The following is a 9,179-nucleotide window of genomic DNA, read 5'->3' as shown; positions in this document are numbered from 1 at the left end:
CTTTGAAAATTTAGGAGCTCCTCTAAGATCCTGTCTCCATCATACGTGATCACAGCGCCTTCTTTATTATATAAAAATGAAACTTGGCATTATTCCGTCATTAGGTGCAATTACAGATACGTGGGTATCATCTAAAGCACCAATGACACCAAGAAATCCAAACTTTCGATTGAATCCTAATTTGATTTTGTTTCGTTGAAAACTATTTACTGTAAATTTTATTCATTTGGTGAAAATACCAGAACAAATAGCAACAGTAACTTCTCAAGTACACCAACTGGCATATTTCTGGCTCAGCCTTATATATCTGTTATTACCAACATAGCTCTGGTAACTTCCAGAAGCATAAAAGTTTAAGGCACACAAAACATGTTTTAAATAAATAAATAACTATATATATATGTAACTGTATTATAAATATATTAACATATGCAGTGAAAGAAATTGCAGTACATATTCCTATTTATACCCTTTTTAAATCCATCCCAACAGCGGCCGAGCAGTAAAATCGCTGGACACTGGTAGTTCGGTCCGAGGTTCGAATCCAATGAACTGGCTGGCTGCATGGGCCTCATTCCCAATATATCTACCATTGCCAACATGTCTCTGGTAACTTACACAAGCATAAAAGTTTAAAGCACACAAAACCTGTTTTAAATAAATAAATAACTATAACTATATATATATAACTGTATGGTACAACTCTGATATACGCCCTAATTTCACCAAATTGGGCGATATATGTTCTGCGCTGGTTTTGGCACGATTGCGTGTTGTATGGCAACCCTGTTGACGTTGAAAAATCTTTCGCTGGAGCTCGCGAGGATAAAATGGCGGAAGTTGTTGAATTAAAGTTTCGCAAAAGGAAATATCATCGTGGCCATCCTGTCGAGAGGCAGTGGGTATTTGAAGGTGTGGAAAGAGGGTCTGAGAGATTATTTTTAGTGGCTGTGCATGATAGAAGTAGGGATTTGTGATTATTTGTGATTTTATTTATTTGTGAACCATAGTATGAATTTTCTGGATAGTATGCCTGGCTGTCATATAAATACGATAGTGATTACGTGGCGGCATGTTAAAGGAGGTATGAAATTGGTATTTCTTCTGTTCTAAAAAGCATTAATTCATGGTAAATTTTATTCTTGTTCTTATTTTGTAGAATGTTATGTTCATTTTTTTAGTATGAATTTCTGTCGTTATTTTTTTTTTTTTTGAATTGTTTGAAATTTATTTTAGTTTATTTTGTTGATTAGTGCGTAGTGTCTAGATTGTGCAATTCGCAGATGATTTTTAAAGTTGAAATAGAATGTTGTGTACATGGTATTCTTTGAAAATTATTATTGTTGTGTTAATTTATTAAAGCGAGGTGTGCGTAGTTCGTAGATTCGTTTGTTTCCTAGATTGTGCAATTCAAAGATGTTTTTTTAAGTTTAAAGAGAATGGTATTCTTTGAAATTTATTGTTGTTATGTTAATTTAAAGTGAGGTGTGAATAGTTCGTTGATTCGTTCGTTGCTTAGATTGTGCCATTCGTAGATTTTTTTTTTTTTTTTAAGTTAAAACATATCGCTGTGTACATGGATTTTTGTCAAATATTTTTGGTTAGAAACTTTACGTTTTTGCTATCTACATTTTTTTTTTTTTTTTTTTTTTCCGGATATTTAGCTTAAATTGTATGTTCAAAACGTGGTTTTTGCATGTGCGAAAACGGCATTTTTGGAGACATTTTAAGCTTAAAGTTCGAAATGTAGACAAAAAATTTAGATAATATGGCAGCGTGGAGTTTCTCCCCAAAAATGTTTGGCGAGAAATTTGGCGACTTGAGGGCGCATATTAAAGTATTTCCAACTGTATTATAAAATGACCTTATATAGCTAAGTAATTTAAAACCTATAAAAAGGCCGTTAAACTATTTGAAGGAAACCTATCCTTTTTCCAGAAACTCTTTGTTAAAAGAAAATACTTAGGAATAATAAAATTTATGAACTATAAAATTTGTTTACAACAGGAAAATTTTAAAAAAAAATTTTTTAGTTCATAAATTTCTTTTAACAACGTGTTTCTGGAAAAAGGATAGGTTTCCTTCAAGTATTTTAACGGCTTTTTATAAGTTTGAAATTACTTAGCCATTTAAGATTTTTTTATAAAAATTTAGCAGCTTAAGGTGCTAATTTTGACTTATTAGTTCTTTCGTAATTTTACTAAAAGCACTTTGGTCTACTTTATTATTTTCTTGAAGTAACTGTATTATAAATATATGAACATATGCAGTGAAAGAAACTGCACTACATATTCCTATTTATACCCTTTTTAAATCCATCCCACCAGCGGTCGAGCAGTAAATTCGCTGGACACTGGTAGTTTGGTCCGAGGTTCGAATCCCGCGAAAGGGCCATCATTGCCAATATATCTGTCATTACCAAAAAATCTCTGGTACATTCCAAAGGCAAGAAAGTTTAAAGCACACAAAACCTGTTTTAAATAAATAAATAACTATAATATATATAGTAACAAAACACAAACATGCCTAGTTTTTTTCGCGCATTAAGCTGCAGAAAAATTATCATTAAAGATATAAAGTAAGAAATTTAGGACTAATATTTCACATAGACCAGAAATTGAAATTCATATTGCATTTTTATGATTATTTGAAATTTATTAATTATGAATTTCAATTTCTGGTCTTTGTATATATAAATGTATTAACCTATGCAGTGAAAGCAATTGGCACAACTGGCAGGTGGATTTAAAAAGGGTAAATATATTCTTATTTATACCCTTTTCAAATCCACCCGCTAGTGGGCGAGCGGTAAAATCGCTGAACACTGGTAGTTCTGTTCGAGGTTCGAATCGCGCAAACGGGCTGGCTGCATGGGCGTTTTTGTGGTTTTCCTCATGTGCAAGTATATACGAGCTAATGGCCTTAGAAAGTCCTCCATGAAGGCAACCCTCATGTTGGAGACGGTTGCTGCAGACAGACGATTACGTAACGGCTGTGCGAAGTCCACAGAAGGAGCGACGCAATTGATTGGACTATTTTTTATTATTGTTACTTTTTTCCTTTAACTGCGAACTAATGCCCACCAGCGGCCGAGCGGTAAAGACGCTGAACACTGGTAGTTCGGTCTGAGGTTCGAATCCCGCGAACGGGCTGGCTGCACGGGTGTTTTCGTGGTTTCCCCCATGTGTAGCGTGTATACGAGCCAGTTTCCCTTAAAAAGTACTCCACGAAGGTATCCCTTCCTTTAGGCAGATAGCCCTCGTGTGCTTTTCCGTAATTGAATAATCCTAACTGCGAACTAAGGGGGGAAATTTGCTTTTCACTCAGTTATATGTATGCACGTGATGTAACGTTTTCAGCTTGTGTGAGATATCCATATTAAATCTTTATATTATTTAATATTAATCTTTATATTATATATACTGACAGTAATGTTATTTCAAGTAATGCATTGTCTAATCAGTAGACTGTTAATGAAAATGTGTATTTGCAAAGCTAGTTTTAAAAATAGTATTTAAGGGTACACAACTTATCAGGGTCAATGTTCCTTCTAACCTTCTTCGGGAACATACAAGGACCTGACTCGGAACAGAGAGCTTACTAAAGCTATGTTCACTAATTGTGGTAAGTAGACAGGATACAGACGAAGAGTATACAAAACCCTTTATTTTTCTCTATATACAATAACTTCCGTACTTCGGAATACACTGACCCGCCACTTGGGGTCTAACGTAAAAGTATAAAAATAAAACTAAACTCTAATTTAACTTTAGAATAATACACGTGGAAGATTGGCCTTATAATAACAGGAAGCGTATGTAGCACAGAGACTGTGAACACTACAATACGTTTAATTTATCAAGAGGATTAAAACCTCTGGCCTGGAAGGCAAACAGCAACTGCGTAACTTCTAAGGTAAGCGGCCTGCTTTGACTCACTGCTTCCTCCTCTCTCGCTTGGCAAAAAGCCACAACTTAAATACTTGGCGTTCGCCAGACAAACTTTGCATAAATACCTTCACGCTTATAATTCTGGCCGGAAGTAGAAAATAAGAAGTGATAGTAAAGATTTAAAATAAAATAAACGTTAGTAAAACTTAAGATCCTTACATACTTCCCGCCAGAGTTAATTAGTTTGAAACTGAGGTCTAAAACGACCTTGTTGAAAACTTTTAGCTCTAGAATCTAACGCGAGGCCAATCTTTTACAAACACACTTCGCTAGAAACTAGAAATTTAAAAGAAAGAAAATTGTTACAATAGCAGCTTCCAGGATATACAACAATCTTTTTTCATCTGTACTGCATCTAAACAGGAGCTTTTATTCAATTCTGGTTCCTTCCAGAGATCTGGAAGGAAAACTAGTTTAATGAAATGTTACACAATGAAATGGCAAGTAACATATACAATTATACTTCTCTTAACATTCTTATTTCATTCATGACTCTTTTAATTATCTCTCCCCGTGCTCTCTGACATGTGTTGTAAAAAAACACCAAACACGTATGTGTTTCTGTCTACGTGTGCCACACTTCCTCCTACAATCAAAACACTAACGTGTTAAAATTCAACATAACGAGACTCTTAACACACCCTAATTTCAACTCTAAACCCTGAGGTACTATTCTAAAAGTGGCTAACTCTAAAGTGTAGCGTCAGAGAGCCTAACTACATCATTCAACCTTTAACACATATTCGCCATGATTTAGTCTTTACAGTCACACGAATAACAAATTTTTAACATTACTTTCACTTTTACCATATCACGGTATTTCTTAACATTTAAAATAACAGTTAACATGTATATAAGAACATATCAACATGCCGTTAATTTTACACATTTGAAAACATACATTAGTAGTACATTGTTAACTTCTATTCTTTTCAAAGCAAGTGCCAATTCTTTCTACATTGAAATAATACATTTCAAAAAGTCTTTCAGACTAAAACTTCTTTCTTGCTAGAATGTTTTAAATAAAATTTATACAATAACTTTTTACAATATTTAAGTTTTTACACAATGCTATTATACATCAACTTTAGTTTTACGCGCGAGTAATTGAAAAACATAATACGAAAATCGGTCACAACTCATTTCTCGCCCTTTTGGCGATAAAGGTAGACCTCGCATGAGGTAAAACTTCTTGAAATCTGCCACTTGCAGTAAGAATGAAAGATTAACTTAAGTTTGCAAAGTAACATAAAATTTTACTTATCTTTGTAATATTCGGACATCCTTTTCTGGGTCCAGTCTTTAAAGGTACTGCAGATAGTAGTTTGATTTATCCTCCTTCTTGTACGGGCTCGCCCTTCAGTGCTTTCCTCTGGAAGCTTCCTTTTTTCACCAGTTCGGCCACCCTTGAATACCTTCCTTTTCTCCTCTGCTTGTGGTCTTGGCCGTTTGATGGCAGCTGGTCTTGGCGGAACCGGGAAACTTCTGTCGTGTTCCTGCTTGGACCTCGTTGTTGGCCGTTCAAATTTTCCTTGTAACTTTTCCTCCGCCGCTGATGGCCCTTCCGCAGTTCGGCGACTTTTGCTGCGGAGAGTTCTGTCGGATGAGTAGATCTTCCGTTTTAAAGCCGGGTTATAGTTGCCGTCATTTCTCCTGGTTCTCTTCACATACGTCGTCCTTCTCCCTTCTTCATTCTGGGGGTGTTCGTGAACTCTCTTTTCTGGACGGTGGAACGGCTTCTTTTTCTTGTTACCTTCAATTTTTCCGCGGAACAATTTTCTTTTCACTTGCTTCTGTCTCTCATTGGCTTGCCCTTGTACTTGTCGTTTTTCCACCTCTGGAGCTTGTACCTGCGGTGTCTGCCGTGCCGGATCCTGCAAAAGATCTGAAAAGATTTGCATTTTATTACGATCGAAGTAGGGCTTGATTTGATCAATGTTTGCGGAACAGGTTTCACCATTTCTGGCTTTTAACACTACAACAGCGTGAGTTATTTTTTCTATAACATATGGTCCTTCAAATCGTGGAAAAAATTTGGCAGTTTTATCTTCTGGTGCTGAAGAAAGTGAATGCTTAATTTTTAAAACTTCATCCCCTACTTTATAAGTTACTCCCCGTCGTTTCAAATCATAATAGAGCTTCTGTTTTCTTTGTGCTACTTCCGTATTCTTTTTTGCTTCTTTTATTAGTTTTTCTATAACACCCATTTTAAATTCTGGGGCTCTTTGTTGCACATAAAACAATTTATCTAACGGTATTATAATCTTTCTGCCTAGAAATAACTCAGCAGGTGTTTTGCCCGTTGTATCATGTTTTGCGGTCCTAAGGGCGAAAGCAAATTCATTGACATAGTTATCCCAGCTTTTATGAAAATTTTTAACATAACTACGGATAATTTTCACTATATTTCTATTGACCCGTTCCGCTATATTTGATTGCGGCCGATACGGAACCATTTTTAAATGACGTATGCCCAGTTTTTGGCACATGTCTTCAAATATATTACTTACAAATTGAGGACCATTATCCGATATAACTTTTAGGGGCGCCCCGTATTTTAAAATATATTTATTTAAAATAGAATCAGTAACTAATTTCGCGGAGGCTCGTTTTAAGGGAACAATTTCGGTCCATTTACTAAAATGATCAACCATAACAAGGAGATAGCGACTTTTATTTAACTGACTTTTTGCGAAAGGGCCCAATAAATCGATGCCAATTATTTCATTTGGAAATTCGGATTTAATACTATTTAGAAACCCGTCCGGGTGGAAATTAATATAATTAACTGCTTGACATGTTGGGCAGGACTGGACATACGCCCTTGTTAACTTTTGCTGTTCAGGAAAGTAGACTGCCTCGCGTACGCGTTGGATAGTTTTTCGAATACCAGCATGAGAAGCTAAAGGGCTGTCATGGAGCTCCTGCAGGATATTTAATCTAAGACTAGCTGGGATAACAGGTCGAAATTCGTTGTTGGAATTCGTAGTTTTTGTATAGAATAATAGACCATCTATTAGTTCGTAATGGGCCGCTCTATTTCTTATCGCCACAATATCTTGGTGGCTAAAATTTTCAGGATCCTTCAAATACTCATAAATACTTCCAAACTCAGGATCCTTACCCAATTCGGTTATTACAGTTTCTCGGGAATTTATTGTACATGCTGTAAGCATTCCCACCTTTACGGCATTACCTTGTTCGTCAATTTTAATTCTTGATAGGGCATCTGCTACGATATTTTCCTTTCCGGGGGTATGCTATATTACCAGATTATATTCTTGCAGCTTGAGTGCCCATCTTATTAACCTTGGGGATACGTTTTTCCCTGAGTACAATCTAGTTACCGCCGCATGATCAGAGTACACTGTTATTGGCGCCTGTCCAAAATAGACTCGGAACTTTTGCACTGCTAACAGAACTGCAAGTGCCTCTCTCTCGGTCGCGGAATAATTTCTTTGTGTTTGATTTAAAGTTCGGCTAAAAAATGCCACGGGCTGCTGATTTTGCGAAAGTACCGCTCCTACCGCATAATCCGAAGCATCCGCTGAAATTTCTAAATTCTCATCCTTTTCAGGAAATTTCAACACAGGGGCTTGCGTTAATGCTTGTTTTAATTTTTCGAAAGGACTATTGGCTTCGGCCGTCCACGAGAATCTTGCCTTTTTCCTTTTTAATTTTAACAATGGCTCCGCGATAGCCGCAAAATCTTTTATAAAGGACCTATAATATGGACAAAGTCCTAGAAAAGAAGAGAGCTTCTTTGCCGTGTTTGGAGTCGGATACTTTTGTACAGCGATTATTTTTGATTAATCTGTCTCGATCCCTTTTTGAGATATTTTGTAACCTAAATATTTTAATTCAGGTGCTGCAAATTTGCACTTTTCGACATTAACTTTTAGACCGGCCTCATTTAATAAAGAAAACACCAGTCTTAAATCCTGTACATGTTGGTCGAGATTATCACTAGTAATAATGATATCGTCTAAATAGATAAATGTGGACTTTCCAAGAACAGGTCTTAACACAATGTCCATGCATCGCTGAAATGTTGCCGGGGCCCCTGAAAGGCCAAACGGCATACGCAAAAATGCATAAGTGCTAGACTTGGTTATAAAAGCAGTCTTAGGCACGTCCTCAGGCCTCACCCCTATTTGAAAATAACCAGTCGTTAAGTCTAAAGTCGTCATAAATTTGGTTGATTTTATGTTCCTTAAAATTTCTTCTATGATCGGTAACGGATATACCGGATATTTCGTTATGGAATTTAGTTTACGGTAATCAATAGCGAATCTCCACCTTTTTGGATGCTCCAAAGGATAGTCATTATTTTTCTTACATAAAACCACCGGGCTAGCATAACTACTTGAGATGGGTGTTATGATCTTTTTACGTAGCATATCGGTAATATGCCATTCTATAATTTTTTCCTTATTCTTATCATACCGGTATGGTTTTTGGCGAACTGGCATTGCATCTCCGGTGTCAATACTATGGTTAGTAACCTGAGTAAATCCTGGAATATCACTAAATAACGAAGCAAATTCACTTACCACTTGTCGGATTCTATCTTCCTCGTCATTAGGCAGGTGGTCAAGTTTTAACATCGGCGGTCCAGCGTTTTCAGTACGAACTGGTTTCATTGTCAGCTTAAGGGACGCTTCATTAAAATCCAGCGTAGCTTGGGATTCTGAAAGAAAATCTATTCCTAAAATTAAATATGCTTGCAGATTCTTTACTATAAAAAACATCACCTTTATTTGTTCATCCTTGATACGGATATACAAAGGTACTTTACCTACGCACTTACATTTTTCTCCTTGCGCCGCTAACACTGTCGTATTATCCGAATTATATATGCGGTATTTGCGAAAATACTTCCTAAAAAACTCTTCTGCCACACAGGAACACTCCGCGCCGGTATCCAGGAGTGCGGTGGCTGGGATATTATTCACCAAGACTTCAATCTTCGGAAGAGTCAGATTTTTCACCATTACTGTATTTAACTTGTAGGAAGAGGGGTTTTCGTGGCCTTCGGATTTCCGCACCCTCTCGTCGGCAGAAATCCGTTTTAGTTTAAATTAATATTCATTTCCGTGCTTTCCTTCTTTTTCCACTGGCCTTGAGACTTTTTTCCTGGGTTGCTATTGAACTGTCGACGTTCGCGGGCTGTTTTTGAATGCTCGGGTTTCCTTGCCCACTGATTCGCTTTGCCTCCGTAGCCGTGTG

This window comes from Stegodyphus dumicola, chromosome X1 (genome assembly GCF_044657685.1).
Source record: "Stegodyphus dumicola isolate Sdum_Otavi_A_Nest chromosome X1, ASM4465768v1".
NCBI lineage: Eukaryota > Metazoa > Arthropoda > Arachnida > Araneae > Eresidae > Stegodyphus > Stegodyphus dumicola.
This window is presented reverse-complemented; position numbering follows the sequence as displayed.